General features: G+C 42.0%; 1 protein-coding gene across 3 annotated transcripts in view; it reads left to right on the forward strand.

The window, feature by feature from the left end:
* Nucleotides 1-4,510: 4,510 nt before the first annotated feature.
* Nucleotides 4,511-20,708, forward strand: part of evi5 (ecotropic viral integration site 5) — a 90,962-nt gene continuing 74,764 nt past the window's right edge. For 2 of the 3 annotated variants that reach the window (XM_002933802.5, XM_031901004.1), the window contains exon 1: nt 4,511-4,713. The gene's annotated coding sequence lies outside the window, so the exon portion shown is untranslated. The remainder of the gene's footprint in view (nt 4,714-20,708) is intronic. The other variant, XM_031901003.1, reaches the window with a different exon arrangement.

The raw sequence follows: 20,708 nt of genomic DNA on the forward strand, positions 1-20,708 counted from the left end.
GTGATGGTTGAACCTGTGGAAATCCTTCCTGAGTTCTCTAATAGTATCAGTGATGAATGACATCGATCAAACTAGTCATTCTTCAGTTGTAGAAAAATAGGGGAATAATGTCCTCCCTTTACTTCAGGAGTATAGAACATAGTGAAATGGTAAGTTATATGATAAACATCCTGTCATTGCATAAACATTCATGTAATTGATTGTGTTACTATATGCCCCCACCAAAAATCTTTTCTCCTTTGGAATATACACCTTGCTGCCTGGCTGGTACTTATTGGGTGGTGGCAGGTTGTACATGCTCCCTGCAACCAGACACACTGCAGGTAGCCATTGCAAATGCTATAGGAAGATAGAGGATAATTACAGGACAGTGGCCTAAGTAGAGGCCTATGGTTCCCCAAAAAACACCTATATCAAGTGACAAGAAAAAATAAACTGTCCATAAATGGAAAAATGTAAATAAAGGTATAAAAAGTGTGATATTCCTTAGCAGTGTTAAGAAGGGTTAACATAGAGTAAAGGGGAGCAATTCTGTGTGAAATGTTTAACAGAGGTCTAATTTACCACTGCAGTTGCAGTCATGCAAATGATGGACACAGTCATTTTATGTATTGACACCATTCACTAAAGGTTTTTGTATTCAAAGACCCTCCTTGCACTTCACTGTAGTTGTGCTAGGTGCCTGTGTACCTGACCCATCTCCTGAATCACACAAGCGTGCCTACAAACGTAGAGGAGCCTGAAACTACTGGCAGCTGCAAGCAGTGATTCCAGGCTTTCCACTGGAGGCCAAGTCAATATGTGCGGCAGACTTGCACCTACAGAGTCACATGCAGACATGGTGCCATCTTCATAATTATTAGCACAATTGCATCTGTTGCAAAATGAAAGTGTGAGGGTGATTTGAGCCAATTTGTCAAAACATTTGCATTTGTGTCAGATGCAACTCCCTCTCATGGCAGCGATGTCGCTAGAAATTGTGGGGGGAAATGCAGAATTCTGGGTAAAGAAAACATAATGAATTGCATCTGAAATTGCACACTCCTTAGCCTGACAAAGTGATCCAGCTCCTCCCTCAGTTTGTTATATTGTGAAATGATGGATTCTTGGAATTAAAAGGAATACTGTTATGGGAAAACATGTTTTTTTTTTTCTTCAAAACACATCATTTAATAGAGATTTGCCAGCAGAACCCTGCATTGAAATCCATTTTTTAAAAGAGAAAACAAATTGTTTTATATTTGATTTTGAAATTTCACAAGGGGCAGGCCATATTCTTCATTTCCCAGGGTGCCACGGCCATGTGACATGTGCTCTGATAAATTTCAGTCACACCTTACTGCTGTACTGCAAGCTGGAGAGATATCACCAAGAAAAAAATCCAAGTCCGGCTTGGGACTCCTCCAGTTACATGGAGTAGGAGAAACAATAGGTTACCTGAAAGAAGGTTCTAATGTGTAGCGCTGGCTCCTTCTGAAAGCTCAGAATCAGGCACAATGTTTTGAGATGTCTTCCTACACAAAATTACAGCTAAAAAAAAAATACATTTGTTGGTTCAAGATTTTAAATGGTAAATTGAATTATTTGTTGTGTTAACAATATCATTTAGTAATAAAGGGGACCCGTCACACTAAGACAGGGATGCCCAACCTTTAATACCTGTGAGCAACATTCAAATGGAAAAAGTGTTGGCCAGCAACACAAGCATGAAAAAAGTTCCAGAGGTGCCAAATAAGATCTATGGTTGACTATTTGGCAGCCCCGTTGAGCACTTGCAGCCTACAGAAGGCTCTGTTTGGCAATTACATTGGGTTTTATGCAATCAAAGCTTGCCTCCAACTCAGAAATTCAAAGATAAAGACCTGATTTGAGGCCACTGGGTGCAACATCCAAGGGGTAGGGGAGCAACATGTTGTTCCCGAGCCACTGGTTGGGGATCACTGCCCTAACACATAATTCCATATTCATTTCAATTGTGTTTGTCAAGCAAAATAAACTTCACTTACACTATATACATTATTTAAATCTTGTTTCCTTTGGCCTTGAGATTCACAATCACAGCAAAATTACAGGAAGGCTATTTCCCATATAGTCCATTATAAGGAAATAATTCTCATTGTTAAAAATGATTTCCTTTTTCTTCTATAATAATAAAACAGTAACTGCACAAATCCATATTGGTGGCAGAAAACCATAATGGGTTTATTTAATGTTTACATTTATTTTAGAAGACTTAAGGTATGATGACAAAATTATAAAAGTATCCCTTATCTGGAAACCCCAGGTCCTAAGCATTCTGGATAAAAGATCCTATACCTGTACAACAATTATATGACGACAGTTCTAACCAGTCATATCAGTTTTCCATAGTGACATATGTTCAACCTTCTCTTCTTAAATGTAACACCAGTCTCCTAGGTGGCTTTGGACAGCTGTGTAAAATGCTTTTGTCTAAGGACAGCTGGAATGTCAGCTGTTTGTGTTAATTTTCCTGCACTTAATGTTCTTCTTTAAACAAGCTAAATGCTCTTATCAGCTTTTCCCCCCACACATTAAAATTTTAGCCTTTCACTTAGAAGTGATACTGTAAAACATTAAAAATGTTTTCATGAATATTTTTCAGGCATATATGTGTTCCAAGGCACATACATCGTACAGGCTGTAACTATGTATATATTGTGCGACATTTAGCAGTGCCTCCATCATACAGTTTGTTGAAAGTAATGTATTTACTTCAAAGGAGATAAGTATTCCCCATAATGTGTTTTTGTAAAATGGACCATTGCAATATTTTCCCAGTAAAATTATGAGCAATTAGCCCAAGGTTTCATAATAAAGTAAAGGTAGCCATACAGGGGCAGATTTAAGCTGTAATTAGAGTCCTTTAGACTGATTCGAAGACTTATCTGCCCATGTAGTAGGGCCCCTGATGGGCATCCCCAGTCGATATCTGGCTGAAAATTGGGCAGGTTATATTTTCCCATTGCATCGGGGACTGCATTGGCTCATTGATATGGTCCTCGGTCTGACGGCCCCTATACCCTTCATTGAAATGATCAAACTGTCCCAATATCACACACCGTAGGTGGCCATATTGGGAGAAGATCCGCTTGTTTGGTATCCTCACCAAATGAGTGGCTTTTAACATGCACAGCCATTTTAAGCCTGAGATTGGGTCAGATTAGCTGGTATGGGATAATCTTAAATGTACAAAAAAGCACACTGATAACCATGATCAATGAGTTACACATACGGGTAGTCCTGCTCAGAGTAGGTGCTTGCATATGGAATGTACTGTTGCACGGCTTTGTCTATTGAAAATATCTTTGTCTTGGCTCTGCAAGGTATTGCTGTGTCTAAAACAGTTGAATTGTGTAAACTGCATTAAAAAGCATAAAAATCATTTTTGCATGATTATTAGTTTTGCAAATTAGAAGCTTGGCTGTGCGTGTAAAGGGAATTTTATTTTATTTAAGCCCCATTTTACTTGTTGGCAGGACCCACCATGCATGAGGCTCAGATAGTGTGCTAATAATTGGGGGCACAGTGGGGGGGGGGAGGCCCTCAACTTAGTAGTATGGAGGCCATCAGGGCCTTGAGCAGCTGAACACATATGCCATATGTATATTTACACCTACATGCCTCCTCTGCCTGCCTCTTTTGAATCGAGCACGCCTTATGCAGAGTGCACAATGCCCCGTGCAGTTGGGCAAAGTGAAAAAGAAATGACAGATCGAGCCCTTTTTTGCACAAACACTAATGTCTTCCTTTATGTTTGTTTTATTGTGTTTGCACTTTTTAGTCTTAATTTGTATATCAATTTGTATAATTTTATATATCATGGTTTATATTTTCTTTCTGGATTTTAATTTACATTATGCTTGATGCCAATGTTATTAATAGGCAAAAAATATAAAAATATAGAAAGGATGGTATTTTTTTTTTTTTAGAAAAGGTGGCAACACTAAACACTAATCTCTAACCTAACCTGAACTATCTTTGGTACATAAACACATACAATAACTTGCTAAAACTGGGAACTAAATGATCCAGCCTCAGCTGTTGTAGAACCTCACACAGTTCTGTAAGCTGTGGAGAAGCTTGTCTGAGATGATTGTCTACTTCATGCAACAGGTTTTGCTGAGTGCCAGGTGAAACAAAGGATATGTATCATTGGGCAACCAAAGTATAGGACTTTAGGGTTTATTTGTAGATATGCTTTCTAGCATGTGTAATAATAACAAAGACAAACCTAACTGCCCAGGTCTGGACTTAGAGTAAAAAATACGCCCTAGCTTCAAAGTTCACAGAGGCCCAAACAGCTCCTCCGCCAGCCACTAAATAGCGACTTTCTATGGCATCTTAATAGCAGTCCCTCTGGCAGAATCCCAGATTGCTAGTCCAGACCTGTAACTGCACACTGGTGACAACTGTACTTTTGGCAAACCCCAGCGAATCAAGCCTGCAGGGGTTAATAAGGTTCGCGCATGCGCCCTAAAAGCTCTCTGACGTCAGACCTGGTGTATGGAAGCAGCGTCTGTGGCATAAGCAGCATAGAGGCGGAGTGACTGTGAGTAACAGCCGTGGAGTCGATCGCGGAGTCTGTGGTGGCTACGGAAACACATTCCTTGCGGGTCTCCACAGCCTCGGAATTGGAGCGGATGGGAAGTTAATGGTTCTGCTGCTCGCAGTGTTGGGGAAAAGCTTTCCAAGGTAAGAATAAAAAATGATATATATTTATAAGAGAATAAATGACCAAAGCGGAAAGATGTTCGGGTTAAAGTGGCAGTCGCGGTGTGGGAGCTAAATCGCTAGCCACATACCCTGTCCTCTTCGTGCCCCCAGCTGTTGTTAGGTTAGAACTGGCAGCATGTCTATGGGGAGTTTGGCAACATTTAGGGGTTACAGGGTAAGGCTGCACATGGGTGCAGAGGAGGACCCTCAGGGAGATGAGGCGGAGGAGCCCAGTATCATGTCGGGCCCCAGGGCTCCTTTCTCCGCCGGTGGCTGTGTGGCTTCCTGGAGAGGAGGAGGAGCAGGAGAAAGATCAGGATTGTTATAAGGAACGAGCGTGTTAGAACTGGGCCCTCACTGCGCCCTATACACCGGCCTACAGCCTTCCCCGATAAACAGAGCTCCCTGTACCCCGAAATATCCCATACACAGGACTCCCCTGGTTACACTGCGGCCTCTGCCACCTGTGGCTCTGCAGATCTGCCATTAGGGCTCCTCTTGTACAACAGACTTCTGCACTCTGCATGGCTTTATATCGACTCTGCACTGTTTTTATTTAATGTTCATATGACAGCCCCATTCTCTAGTTTTCCTTGAACTACAATTCACAGCATCTTGTCTGCCTTTGGCTGGCAGAGGATAGTGGAAGTTCAAGTTCCCCAGCTGCTGAAATAGTGCAGGCTGGAGATGACTACTGTGGGTCAGGCCAAATGCAGATTAGGTTACTGCAGCTTGGGCAATTAATGCATATTGTGTTGTGGGAAAGCACAGTCATGAGTCAGTGCTCTGTAAATTCTGCTTTAAGCCCAGTGTTTTAAGGGTCTTTACAGTAATAATTGTATCATTTGGTATGGTTAAGGGATTTCCATGCCTAGCCTTTTCCAAGGTGACCAGCCAACAAGAGACTAGTTATAGGCTGATAGTGACACCACTACACTTCTAGAAAGGTTATTTTTTTCAGTTGTATGAAGCTGGATAATGCCAGCTCTATTAGCTTAGATCTCAGAACCCTTCAGTTGTCTTTTGTTCTCTGCATACTCACCAGTGTCTTGGGCATTTATTAACAAAGGAGCATTAAACAACAGTTGGATTAAATGCCAGCAGCATATTTTTTATTTAAATCAAAGCTTCTTTCATGCAAGCACCATAAAGAGAGAGCACAGTTCTTCACGCAAAGTTATTTTTGTGCAACACCCATAGGCCAGAACTCTCTGTGAATTTCTTGCAGCTTGCATTGTTGGATGAGCAGTCCCTTTTGGTTTTTTTTATAGGGAGCAATGTGATTTTTTGGTTTGGCAGGTGGTCTAATTTGTTACATATAACACACCATAGTAACCAATGCTTGCAGTTCTTTACTCTTTTTATTTCTTCTATTCGTTGATGTTGAATTTATTTTATAGATGGCTGCTTTCCTGCTGAAAGAAGGTGTCAGTCAGAGTTCCTTTACCCAGGACTTGAAATATCTATAACTAGCCTAGGAACTTCAGCTGTATGGCAATAATATAGATCAGGGATGCCCAACCTTTCTTTCTTGAGAACCACAGTCAAATGTAAGCAAAACAAGCATCATAAAAGTTCAAGGTGCTAAATAAGGGCTAAGATTGGCTATTAGTGTGCATAGAGGCTTTCGGCTTACAGGAGGCTTTCTTTGGTAGTATATCTTGTTTTTACTCAGCCAAAACTTGCCACCAAGTCAGGAATTCAAAAATAACTACCTGGTTTGGGGGCACTGAGAGCAACATCCAAGGGGTTGGTGAGCAACATGTTGTTATAGAGGGGTAAGAAAGTGTGTAGTGTGATAGTGTCAGGGTGTATCTGTAAAGCTCCATAGTAGTCAATAAATGTATATGTTGCAATTACAAAACCACTGTTTGTTTTAAGCACTTTTTCCAAGACTTCTTGTTTTTATTGGTGTGAAGGCCTCAGTGCAGTTTTTCATTCCTCTCTCGTTGGTTTATAAGGATGGCAAATTTTCACGTTGTGTGCCACTTCAAATGCATGTTTATCTTGTTCTTTCCATAAGTTCCACTACATGGGTCATTGAAAGAAGAAAGAAAAATCAACTACATACTGCACTTTGATGAGAACAAGAAGAAATTAATTCTATATGTATATACTTTTTAATGTTGGGTGATGCTATGTATCATTACTAAAATTTGGAAAAGTAATTTCATGGTATTTTGGTGCTGTTTAGGTATGCTGCATGTGCTGCTTATTTACTGAAAAGGCTAAACCTAGGTGAAATTGTAAAATGAAGGAGGGAAGTGAAAGGGAAAACTGTAGCAGATAAGACATGGAGTAAAGTCGCAATATCTGCTTATGTTAGCAAGGGCTGACCGTGCACAAAATGCTTACTGTTACGTGGAGACTGAGCTTGTCATGGTACAGTGCTTATTTAAGTGTTGTGGCTGCACTTACATATTGCATAATCAACTGTAAATTACTCATTACTCCACTTTTTAGTTTTTTCTCAGAATTGTGGGGAATCTGTGGGGTCTAATAATGTTTTATGTCTTAAACGCTAGCTTAATATCTTATGTCTTGCAATGAGTTTTTTTTTTTGTTGTTGTATTGTTTTGTAGCAATAACTGTTGCTAGAAGAATGCAACAGTGGAATATTCTCCTACTGCTTTCCATTGTGGACGGTTGGAATTGTAGCAGACATGGCACACCTGCATGATTGTCACTTAAAATTGGTTTTGTTGCTGCACAACGCTGACAGATCTTGTCTTGAGATGGCCAAAGTCAAAAGTCTGCAAAGATCTTCATGCATTCTTTTTTTTAAATTCCTTAGATGATTCTAGATATGTTTTGTATTCATTGTTTTAGCTAGGGGTCATTTAAGACTTGCATTCACATCCCAGTTAGACTGTATGTCAGCCAGATCAGACAAAATTCATTGATACTTTTTTTGTTCCTCTGTTTCTTTCTCATGTTTAAATTGGCCATAGGCATCCACAAGTAGTAGATACTTATGAGATTTTCAGGAAAAGGGTAATAAATACTGCTTTGACTTAATGGTGTACTTGCATTTATCAAGACAATCGGGATAATGTTGCTCGCTCAGAAGTATCCTGGGCCAGTGCAGTTTTCTTCCAACAGGAGCGCTGGCTCGTGGTACTGGAGTGATTTTAACTTTCCTTCTTCTTTAAGCCTATATTTTTTACATTGTTCTGAACATTTGGAGATACTTCCCTAACAACTGGAACAGCAGGAAGTGAAGAGAAGCTGTGGCTCCTCTTTGTTTCCTCATCTGCCAATTCACCCTGCAAGGCAAAATTGGTGCATCAGCAGAGTAGCTTTTTAAACATGTCCAGTCTCTGAACTGGCTTATATCCACAGTACATGGATGTCGGCCATTATCTGCGGGCCATCATTACACATACAAGAAATACCTTTGTGTAATGTAACCGCACATATGTGGCCAGCTTTACATGTTTTATTTTATTGACAATTGTATCCCTTTATTATTAGTCACAAAATGTTTGTATCCGAACGATCGTAAACGGTGGGAAAACCTTTCTGACTTTGATCCTTCTGCGCATCTTTTTGGAAGCCTCCCATAGGACTCAGTGGCGCTCTGCAGCTCCAACCTGGCCCAAGGAAAGTCACGATAATGAAGCTTTAATGAATCTGAAACTATCACACTCGCTGCGACAAATATGATTTTGTTGCGCAAACTGTAGCAAAGTATGAAAAACTCGCACAAATTAACGAAAAAGTTGCAAAAAATACGCAGAGTACGAAAACTTTGTATTCGGAAACAATTGTACTTTGATAAATGTGCCCTTTGGAGTGTGTGATGACAGCGTGTCGTGCAAACATCATTAAAATATTTTAATGCAATAGACTAAACATCAGATGGTATTGTCCTTTTAAGCTGGCTAACATACCATGCTGCATTTTTCTATTAAACCTTCATCTCTCTCTTTGATCATGCAACCGATGCATGTTTCTTCTTTGCTTTGTGGCAAGGCAGGTAATGAGGTGTACTTTTTGTGGTTCACTGCAGAAGCCCAAGTGTTATGACAGAACCCACATATGTTTACACTCATTCACATTCATTTACATAATTTCACTTTTAGAGCATCTCACACCACAACAAAGGCCTGCAGTATTAGTGGCTTTTTCATGGCAGCTGTACTCCTTGATCAATAATTTTTAGTGGTTTCTAGTATATTGGCAATTTTAGACTGCATGTAGCAGGCTTTTATCTCAACAGCTGTCTTAGAAGGTCAACATTTAAATCACCCTAAAGCTACTGTAAGAGCCATGGTTTTTTTTTTTTTTTTTTTTTTTTTTTTTTTTTGCAACCAATGTAGATTCTGCATCATTGGTTGGTAAAGAGCAGGTTGTTGAATAAAATTCAGTGTGGATTTGAAGTAACATTTCTTATTCCTATGGCCCAGGGGCCACTGTATTTTTACTTTTTTACTTTTTTCAAGGTACGGCGGCCACTTAAGGTATGGTTTTAGAGTTGCTACTTGACCTGTAAAAATGATGCAGATATGGTGCATTGGCAGATTTTGAGACTTTTAAACCTCCTTGGTCAATGAAATGTGGCTTTTTTTTTTTCCTGATTTGCATATTCATGTTGGCATTCGGTTTTGGTATTCACAAAGGATTTGGTATTCGCCCCAGAAATTAAAATAATGGATTAGGTACACCCCTAATTGTTAAACCATTGAGTCTTCCTTTAAGAATTAACAAGTGCTGCTGCTGATCTATAACAACTCAGTATGTTAAATGCATGAAACGCCACACTGCATGCAGCTGCGCTTTGTTGGCAGTGCAGTCAAGCACATTCTGACAAACTTTATTGAAACACTGCCATTGGTAGCTATTATCTGGTTTAAAGCACTAATACTGGTATCGTAAGATGATGGCTGTTTGAACTTGGGTCTGCGCGTTTCTGAACCGATGAGCAGAGACGGTCCATATATTTTATGTACTGGCAGGCCTCATAACTATCCTTTTTGCATCTGGATGCTACTGTAAGTCTGGAAACCACTTCCAGCTCCGCTGTTTTTTTTTCCTCACATGACCATTGGGTTTAGGTTTTTGATAGTGGGAGGTTGTGCATGGGTGTTTGGGGGCCACTCAATTATACATTTCGCTAATTATGTGACTTTTGAAGGTAATTGGTTGCACCAAAAATTTTTAGGGGTTTCTTGGCAAAGGGGGTGAATAGATATGCACATGCCAATTTTCAGTTTTTTAAAATTTATATATGTTTTTCTCATTTCACTTCACCATCTTAGACTATTTTGTGCAGATCCATCACATAAAATAAGATTCAGAAACATTTAAGTTACAGGTTGGAATGTAACAAAATAGGTAAAAAGCCAAGGTGGGTGAATACTTGAGGAAATCACTTTATATGTAAATGCTTTTAGAAAATGTTAAATTACACTCTTTACTGGCGATTCAAGTTGCCTTAGCAGACATAGTTTATGCATAATTGCATCCTTTATCCAAGCTATTTGTTAAGATTTCAATTTTTGGTGGTGTTTGCAGTCAGAGCATTTAAAGAAAATATTTTGATTGGTATACTGACAGCATGATATTGGCCATACTGCCTCTTTCCATGTAGGCTCACTTTAGAATACAATTGATTTCGCTAAAGGGCTTTCCAATATTTTTTTCATCTGGGAGCTGATTATCTGCTAAACCCAGATGTTACAGAAACTCTTTTGGTATGATATAATTTTTTAAAAGAATACACCCTAAGAACATCTGGGTTTAGCAGATAAAAGTGATATCATACAAAAAGTGTTTCTGTAACATCTTTTTAAGTGCTTTTAGGGAATGTTTTTCTTTCCCTGTATTTTCTGTATTAAATGGAAAACGGGCGACTAATCTCCCAGAGTGCCAGAGCCCTAAATCAGCTACCATATGTCAATTAGGAACTAGACTAAGTAAACTTTTGTTTACCTTAAGGCCCCCATACACGGGCCGATAGAAGCTACCGATATCGGTCCCTTGGACCGATTTGGCAGCTAATCGGCCCGTGTATGGGAAGAAATGAGCGGCCTGGCCGACCGATATCTGGCCTGAAATTGGCCAGATATCGATGGCCAGGTTAGAAAATCCAGTCTGATCGGGGACCGCATCGACTCGTTGATGCGGTCCCCGAACCGACTGCCCATAGCCAGGGCCAAACTATCGGATTATTTTTTTTTTAAGCAACTTGCTACCCGATATCGCCCACCCGTAGGTGGGGATATCGGGTAAAGATCCGCTCGCTTGGCAACATCGTCATGCGAGCGGATCTTATAGTGTAAGGGGACCTTTAGTCTACTTTGACCTAAATGAAAACAATATTAAAGTGCTGGTACAGAAGGTTCTTGGCCCAAATAAATGCATTAAAGTGTTTTCATGCTGCTATTCACCTATACGTTCATTCTCGGATGGTTTTATTAAAAGTCAGTGGAAAGCCACACAAGAATTTCAGGCTATAGCCTTTTTCTGGCTGATAACAGTGGCAGTAAAATGTCCCATTTTACCTTTTATCACTTCCCATAGAAAACTATGGTAAATGTGCAAATTAATGCTCACTTAACTGTAAAAGATGGACCTCTTTCTGAAACACTGAGGTGGGGGTCTATCCTTGTGTTTTTTATTTAAGATTTTCAAATAAACATTCATTACAACAAGAGAAGATAAAATAGAAGAAAGAGAAGAAGAGGAAGCAAGAAAAGAGGGAGAAAGGAAAAGAGGGGCCTGGGGCAAAAGGGCAGACAGGCACCAAGCACAGTTAAATACAGTTTCTAATGCTGTTCGTGTTGTTGCAGCCAGGGTTACCAATTTTTTTACACTCTTTTGGGCATCCTCTAGCGAGGAATACCAGCTTTTGTTTAGAGAGAGTTTTATTAATCAGTTTCTTCCAGGATGTCAAAGAGGGAGGAGTGTTTGACTTCCAAGTTAAGAGAATTCCTTGTGTTCTTTAACTAGCACCTTCCCGTAACACTCTATGGGAAGTAGTTACATGCAGGGAAGAACAATTTGACTTTCGTTTTTTTTTTCTTGCCTAATGGCAGTGGACGTCAAAACGTGTGCCATCAGCCTTTGTGTCAACCTCAGTAGCCTGTGCCATAGTACTTTAAAGGAGAACTTTAGCCAAAGAATCTGGGCAGAAATTTTGTGCATTATCCAAGGCAACCACAACCCTTTAGCGGTGTAGATCTGTTCCTCCAAAGATGCCCTCATTAGGCCCACAGTCGTCTTTTCTACTGATTCACTGCACATGCTCTGTGCTGCTTTCAGTTACCTGAGCTTAGGGACCAACAAACAATATACTGTATATATACATCAATGTCACTATATAAGGCTGGTTAGTAAATAATTCAGATTCTCATTACACAGCAGCTCGGAAACAAGATCAGTTAGCACCAGAATTTATTATCAGCCCTGTAGCTACAGCCTCTATGACAGGAAAAACCTAATTTCATAAATTGGCCCCCAAGCTTCTCAACAGCTACCCAGAGCACACTGAGCATGTATGTGTCACTGACACTTCTAAAAAGATCCAAGATGGAACATTCCTGTGACAACTTAAATCATAAGGCAAAACAAATGCAAAATAAAACCTTCACAAAATCAGAACATTTTTTTTTTTTTTTTTGCAAGTTTAGTAAATATAGCTGTACAGAGTTGTCATGCCACATCTCCCTGGCATGTTTTTCCATAAATACTTATTATATTAAGGACTTTCTATTAAAAGGCTGAGCTACTGCTGTGCTTTACACACTAGTTGGATGCAGCACATTTGCTGTTTAAAGTAAACATATACCAAGTTGTTTGTAGTTTTTACAGTCACAATTGTATGAAACTTGTTTAATGAAACAAGTGACTGGGCAAAGACCTACTTGTAACTTCCATAGTTATCGGCTTGCTTGCCCTTGACCTTTGTGCTAATTAGTGGATCTCTGCAATTTTGTTAACAAACCTCTGTTTAACAATTGAGCTTAGTGTAGAATTCCAGTAGCATGCTGGCTAGCTTTTGTACGAGCAACAACTTACTCTGAACAGAAAAGAGCTGTTTTATTGTTTATAATGCTGTCATTATGATTGTGAAATTAAAGCTATTGCCCAGCAAAGGCTGAGCTTGTAAGTGTCATTCTTAGGTTGGGCCTGCATGTCCAGATGTGGTAAGGCAGTTTAGCTGATTTTGACCCTGTCAGATTGGAGAGGATCTCTCCTGTTTGAAAAATTAAATTTGCCGATGCCCATGTAGCTGGTGCCACAGCTCCTCTTAACTTCCTGCAATTCTGGAGAATGGAACTGTTTGATTTTTTTTTCTTTGCAGAAATCAATATTCTCATCTCCCCTAAATACACAACAACCTGAAGGAGTTCAATTGTATACAGTAGTACATGGTGAAAAAAAAGACCACAAGAGTGTAAGTGCTTCAGTTAGTAGTGGCTGTTCTGGTGTGGTGACCAGGGCTGTGGAGTCGGTAGATAAATTCTCAGACTCCTCAGTTTCTGATACTCCCGACTCCGACTCCACGACTCCGACTCCTCTGTTTTTAATATGCTAATGCAGTGCTGTCCAACTGGCGGCCCACTTTAAATGGTATCAGTTAGTGCTGGGCGGTATACCGGTAAAAACCGATCACCGTTTTTTTTGTTTGAAACCGATATGAATTTTCTACATACCGGTGTGCTGAATACTTCCGGGCGCGCGCGTGACGTCGGCGCGCGCGTGACGTCAGCGCGCAGGTGACGTCAGCGCGCACACTCTACAAAAGCGCCATCGCTAGGACGCATTCAGAGTCGGATACCAATGTGAGCTGTCGGGGGGTGCCTGGCCAGTAATTATATTTTATGTGAAGGGGATGGGGTTGTGTTTGGGGGGGGTGGGGTGGGGGGTTATATTTATGTGAAGGGGATGGGGGGGTGTTTGGGGTGGGGTGGGGGGGTGCGTGCGGATGGGGGGGTGTTTGGGGTGGGGGGGTGCGTGCGGATGGGGGGGTTGCGTGCGGATGGGGGGTGCGTGCGGATGGGGGGGCTGCGTGCGGATGGGGGGGTGTTTGGGTGGCGGGGGGGGTGCGGGTGGCGGGTGTTTGGGGTGGTCACCTAATCATGCATGGGGAAAAAAAAATACCGTCAAATACCGTGATACCGATATAATTTTGAAAAATACCGTGATATAAATTTTTGGTGATACCGCCCAGCACTAGTATCAGTACTGAGATTAACTGCATGGTTCTCACCTCAGATTCAGGCTGTAATCCCTCTGTATTATTTAAACATCTAATCCCCTGTACTGTTCACACCTTTTAATCTATGCATTGTTCACCCCCTGCATTGTTCACACCTCCTGCTCAGGCTGTAATCACCCACATTGTTCGTCTGTTCACACCTCAGACATTGTAAGTACTACCTGGCCTATGCTGCCTGTGTATAGGCAGCATAGGGAAGACAGAGTATGGCACATAGGCAGCATAGGGCAGGGAGGGTATGGCACAAACAGGCAGCATAGGGCAGGGAGGGTATTGAACACACAGGCAGCATAGGGCAGGGAGAGTATATGGCACACACAGGCAGCATATGGCAGGCAGAGTATGGCACACACAGGCAGGGCAGGCAGAGTATGGCACACACAGGCAGGGCAGGCAGAGTATGGCGCACACAGGCAGCATATGGCAGGCAGAGTATGGCACACACAGGCAGCATATGGCAGGGAGAGTATGGCACACACAGGTAGCATATGGCAGGGAGAGTATGGCACACACAGGCAGGGTAGGGCAGAGTATGGCACACACAGGCAGCATATGGCAGGCAGAGTATGGCACACACAGGTAGCATATGGCAGGGAGAGTATGGCACACAAAGGCAGGGTAGGACAGAGTATGGCACACACAGGCTGCATATGGCAGGGAGAGTATGGCACACACAGGCAGGGTAGGGCAGAGTATGGCACACACAGGCAGGGTAGGGCAGAGTATGGCACACACAGGCAGGGTAGGGCAGAGTATGGCACACACAGGCAGGGTAGGGCAGAGTATGGCACACACAGGCAGGGTAGGGCAGAGTATGGCACACACAGGCAGGGTAGGGCAGAGTATGGCACACACAGGCAGGGTAGGGCAGAGTATGGCACACACAGGCAGGGTAGGGCAGAGTATGGCACACACAGGCAGCATATGGCAGGGAGAGTATGGCACACACAGGCAGCATATGGCAGGGAGAGTATGGCACACACAGGCAGCATATGGCAGGGAGAGTATGGCACACACAGGCAGGGTAGGGCAGAGTATGGCACACACAGGCAGGGTAGGGCAGAGTATGGCACACACAGGAAGGGTAGGGCAGGGAGAGTATGGCACACACAGGCAGGGTAGGGCAGGGAGAGTATGGCACACACAGGCAGGGTAGGGCAGGGAGAGTATTGCACACACAGGCAGGGTAGGGCAGGGAGAGTATTGCACACACACACAGGCAGGGTAGGGCAGGGAGAGTATTGCACACACAGGCAGGGTAGGGCAGAGTATGGCACACACAGGCAGCATATGGCAGGGAGAGTATGGCACACACAGGCAGCATATGGCAGGGAGAGTATGGCACACACAGGCAGCATATGGCAGGGAGAGTATGGCACACACAGGCAGAGTAGGGCAGAGTATGGCACACACAGGCAGCATATGGCAGGGAGAGTATGGCACACACAGGCAGCATATGGCAGGGAGAGTATGGCACACACAGGCAGCATATGGCAGGCAGAGTATGGCACTCACAGGTAGCATATGGCAGGGAGAGTATGGCACACAAAGGCAGGGTAGGACAGAGTATGGCACACACAGGCTGCATATGGCAGGGAGAGTATGGCACACACAGGCAGGGTAGGGCAGAGTATGGCACACACAGGCAGGGTAGGGCAGAGTATGGCACACACAGGCAGGGTAGGGCAGAGTATGGCACACACAGGCAGGGTAGGGCAGAGTATGGCACACACAGGCAGGGTAGGGCAGAGTATGGCACACACAGGCAGGGTAGGGCAGAGTATGGCACACACAGGCAGGGTAGGGCAGGGAGAGTATGGCACACACAGGCAGCATATGGCAGGGAGAGTATGGCACACACAGGCAGCATATGGCAGGGAGAGTATGGCACACACAGGCAGCATATGGCAGGGAGAGTATGGCACACACAGGCAGCATATGGCAGGGAGAGTATGGCACACACAGGCAGCATATGGCAGGGAGAGTATGGCACACACAGGCAGAGTAGGGCAGAGTATGGCACACACAGGCAGCATATGGCAGGGAGAGTATGGCACACACAGGCAGCATATGGCAGGGAGAGTATGGCACACACAGGCAGCATATGGCAGGGAGAGTATGGCACACACAGGCAGCATATGGCAGGGAGAGTATGGCACACACAGGCAGCGTAGGGCAGGCAGAGTATGGCACACACAGGTAGCGTAGGGCAGGCAGAGTGCTGCCTGTGTGTGCCATATACTCTTTCTACCCTATGGTGCCTGTGGGAGGTGAACCTGGCAGGGGTTTGTTCTGGGAGTTTGTGAGCAGTTGGAAATAGCCATTAAATGGTCCCTAAGGTGTGTAATTATATGCTGGGGGTTGCTGTGCTATCCACAGGGGAGGAGGAGTCATATGGATTTTAGGGTGTGTCTTAATATGACATAATATAATTTTTTCACATATGAATGATGGTTGATATCCCTGCAGTGAGGAGCCTTTGGGTTTTTGCTGCACTACCACCATTGTGATAAAATGGGTGTGGTTTGAAGTGGGTGTGGTTTAAAAGGGGGGAGTGGTCAAAATTGGCTTCCATTAGCAGCCCTCCACCATGTATGCGCGAGAAATTCTGACCCTCGGCACCGCAGAAGTTGGACAGCACTGTGCTAATGTATTTTATACATCCAGGAAGGGGCAGGTAGGAAGGGGCACTTAAAACACGACTGAACTGATAATAAACTGATAGACAATTTTATCTATACTCCTACTTCTAATGATTTCCCTAGAATCCCATAGTCATGTTTAAAGTTTAAGCTAACATTACAGCTGAATTACAGCAGTTTTTCAAATGTTTTAAAGCTTCAGTCTTAAACTATGGACTATCCATTCCCTTCACGTATACAGGTATTTCTAGTTATCGGTGAGAGTTAGGCTGGGTTCCCAGTGGAACCCGACGCAGTGGAGCTGCCGCACCGTAACTGTGCGTTACGTCCCATTTAGTGAAGCATACAGTCAATGAAAAGCTTCATGGTCACTCAGCGTGTTCGTTTATGCACTGCGTGCATTGGGCTTTATTCTTATAGCAGAGAAGTAATTAATTATGACTGTTTGTAAATTGGGACATTAAAACTTGCTTTATTTTTTTTTTTTATTCCCATTTAAATTTAGTAGAGTCGGTTCATTTTTTGCCGACTCCGACTCCAGGTACACAAAATTGCCTCAGACTCCGACTCCTCGACTCCGACTCCACAGCCCTGGTGGTGACCGCTGTTCTTAAATGTTTGTCTTCTGTAGTTAATTCTGAAGTCCAGGATGCATACCATCTTTGCCACATTAAACTGGATATCATTTTATACATGTAACTGAATTATGAAAATTGATCTCAGGATAAGGAGTTAGGAAAGTGAAGAAAAAGAGATGTCAGCAATGTTCCAAAATTGTTTATACTGCAGGAGAAAATCTAAAGTTTAACAAGAGTAGTGTGATCTTCAAAATGTGCCTCTGAGTACTTTCCAAGGTCACCAAAACTGCACACTCAGATCCTAGTGTACATTCATTACCATGCAATCATACAGGATGTGCAGCCATATCCATTTGCTTCTGTGCTTAGCTGCTTTTTCTCAGTTGAATGTTACTATTCCCTGTCCAGTGGTTTTCTGCATTTATATGCTGTTTGATGACCATTTTTGCAGGAATGTTTCCTTCAGCCATTATTTCCTTCAGACTTAAGTGTTTATCTGCAGAATAGGTGAGAAGCACTGGTGGCACCTACTAGAATTGTGGGTCAACTTTTAAAAGGGGCAGTATAGCAAATTTACTACATGAATGCAATAAATATGACTTGTGATGGAAATACTATTTGTCAGTTGTTGGTATCCCAAAACAATCTGATTTTTGTTACTGCTTGAGCTTACAAGGAGTATAAACAAGGAGTTTGAAGCTACTCTCAGATTGTAAGCTCTACGGGGCAGGGACCTCCTTCCTACTGTGTCTCATGCCACATGGCATATATATATATATATATATATATATATATATATTGTATTTATTTATTATATCACTATAATATAGTGTATATAATATATATATTTATTGTATTTAAAAAAAAAAAAAAAAAAAATAAATACAATAAATACATGTGTGTATATATATATATATATATATATATATATATATATATATATATATATATATATATATATACATATATATATATACATATATATACATATATGTATTTATTGTATTTATTTATTATATCACTCATCCTCCCTGTGTGTAATTTTGTATTCTGTAAGACTGTACAGCGCTGCGTACCCTTGTGGCGCTTTATAAATAAAGTTATACATACATGCATACATGCATGCATACTCACTCCATTTTTTAAGGTACATGATTATCACCAGTGCCCAACCCCCTTTCTTCACCTATTGTTTTAGCTAAGGATAAGAAGTCCATTATGCAAGGGGGTTATCTTTGCCCTGGGAAACTAATTATTTACTAAGCAAGTACCTAAATTGAGTACCATTGTTCTCCCTGTTTGCCCTGTTTAGCTGAAGAAATAACAAAAAACATTTCTTGTGATTTAAAACAAAAGGAAAAAAAAGTAGTTTCAGCACAAGCCCTAACAAATTGATGTACTGCTTCTTAGGGCTCTGGCACACGGGGAGATTAGTCTCCCACAACAAATCTCCCTGTTCGCGGGACTAATCTCCCCGAAATGCCATCCCACCTTGAGAGGAAACTTCGGCGCCGCGTATGCCATCCCACTGGCGATTTACATTTTCGCCGGTGGGATGGAATTTCGGGGAGATTAGTCACCCGCGAACAGTGAGATTTGTCGCGGGCGACTAAAAGCCTCCCCTGGTAACTTTAAGTCATAAAGTTGACATAATAGTTTCTTAATCTTTAACATAAGTTAGCTGAAATATTTCTCTGTAACTGCAAAAGTGCCTTTTACTTTCATGGGCATTTGGTCCCTACAGAGATTCCCCACAATTTCCCAATTAACTGGTCCATATACTGTCAAAGGGGCTAAGTGGAGCCTTTGCCTATTATGGTTGCAATACATGGGCAGATTTTAGCTGCCAATTTGGGTCCTTTAGACCGATTTGGCAGTGTATGGGCACCCCAGACAGGCTTAACCGACTGAATCGGACAGATCTTTCCTTCTGATCGGGGAATGCATTGGCTCGTTGATGCAGTCCCTGATCTGATGGTGCCTATGCCCGCCTTTATAATTAGATTATGTGGCCCACTTCTAGGTGGGCATATCAGGAGAAGATCCACTCGCTTGGTGACCTCACCAAAAGAGCAGGTCATCCCTTGTATGGCCACCTTTAGTATAGAGGTCAGTGGTGGCATAGCTTAAAGGAGAATTAAAGCTAAAAAATAATTTGAGAAATTCTATATTTACAAATGGAACCCCGGGTGCTTTAGGCCATCTGGTGCCTGAGGCCACAGACCAAATACCAGGGAAGATGATAATAGGCACATGGTATGTTTTTCTGGAAGTCTGTTACTGGCATAGCAGAAGCACCATCCTTTGCAGACAAGAATTAACTGGACTTTTTTTTTTTTTTTTGTAATAAATTAAAGTTGCTCTTAAATTACACATGTTTTTTGCTCATGTTCAGACTGGAACATGAACTGATTACAGGCTGTGCTGTTTATGGCATATAGTGGATTTCCTTGGCCCTTTTAACTGATCCAGCTACATAAGACGGTTTATGGGGCTTTTCATCCAGTTCTGAAAAGTGTTGATATGGGCTAGAAAAACAAACTTGTAACAACTTGTTACGTGTCACAATGCTGTAGGAACACAGGAAGTGTAACAGCCAAGCTATCCTATTCGTCTTCACTTGATACCATTGCATTATGGGCAGTATTTCTTTGCTTCTTACTGTGTCTCATACCGCATGAGAATTAATATTCACAAATACAAATACTGTTCTGAAAACAACTCCAAAACAACTTTACTTTTACTTTTGACTGTAATTAGTTGAAAATAGCAATAGAATTGCTTTGTGAGCTACTGTCAAGCAAAATGTTTAAAATTCTCAATGCTGAAGCAATATTTGTTGACAGAATGGGGTTAGAATTCATGAAAGCTTAGCCTGGTGGAGGTTTTAAAGAACTACCCAAAGCTTTGATGATTTGAAGTCTGATTTATAGCTTAAACAAGCCACAACTCTTATGGCTGCTCTGCAAAATCTGCTCTGTTTAGGATGGCTTTAGGTCAGAAGGGGCTGAAAATTGTGTGTGGGGTTTGGTTTCTGTTTCACACAGACCCAGTCACAGGGTACAGATCAATTTGTATCAGCACAGAGTAGCAAATATCCACATTGAACTGACAGACATACCACAGATCTGATTGGCCCAGCATCTAGAAGTGGTGAGGGGAGTGCATGCTTGTGTGGCTCAAAGGAGAAGGAAAGGCTAAGTCACTGGGGGTGTGAGAAGAAAACAGCACCAGCCCGGGGTACCTGCGAGTGTCACCTCTTTCTTCTTTTGTCTTCGCGCACTTGCACAGTAGAGTGAAAAGCCACACTATAACAAAAAAGTCTGCTTTTTCCTTCTACTGCACATGCGCCAGCCGTGGAAGAAAGAGGAGTAAGCAAGTTAGGGTTCAGATTCAGTAGGTATTTGGACAATTTTTTTTAAGAAGGACTTGGGGTTCGGCCGAATCTGAAAATAGTGGATTCAGTGCATCCCTAGTTATTATTTAATCTCGTCTTCTGCATTGGCCTTATTTCATAAAAAATCTGTA

Source organism: Xenopus tropicalis, chromosome 4 (genome assembly GCF_000004195.4).
Source record: "Xenopus tropicalis strain Nigerian chromosome 4, UCB_Xtro_10.0, whole genome shotgun sequence".
Classification (NCBI taxonomy): Eukaryota; Metazoa; Chordata; class Amphibia; order Anura; family Pipidae; genus Xenopus; species Xenopus tropicalis.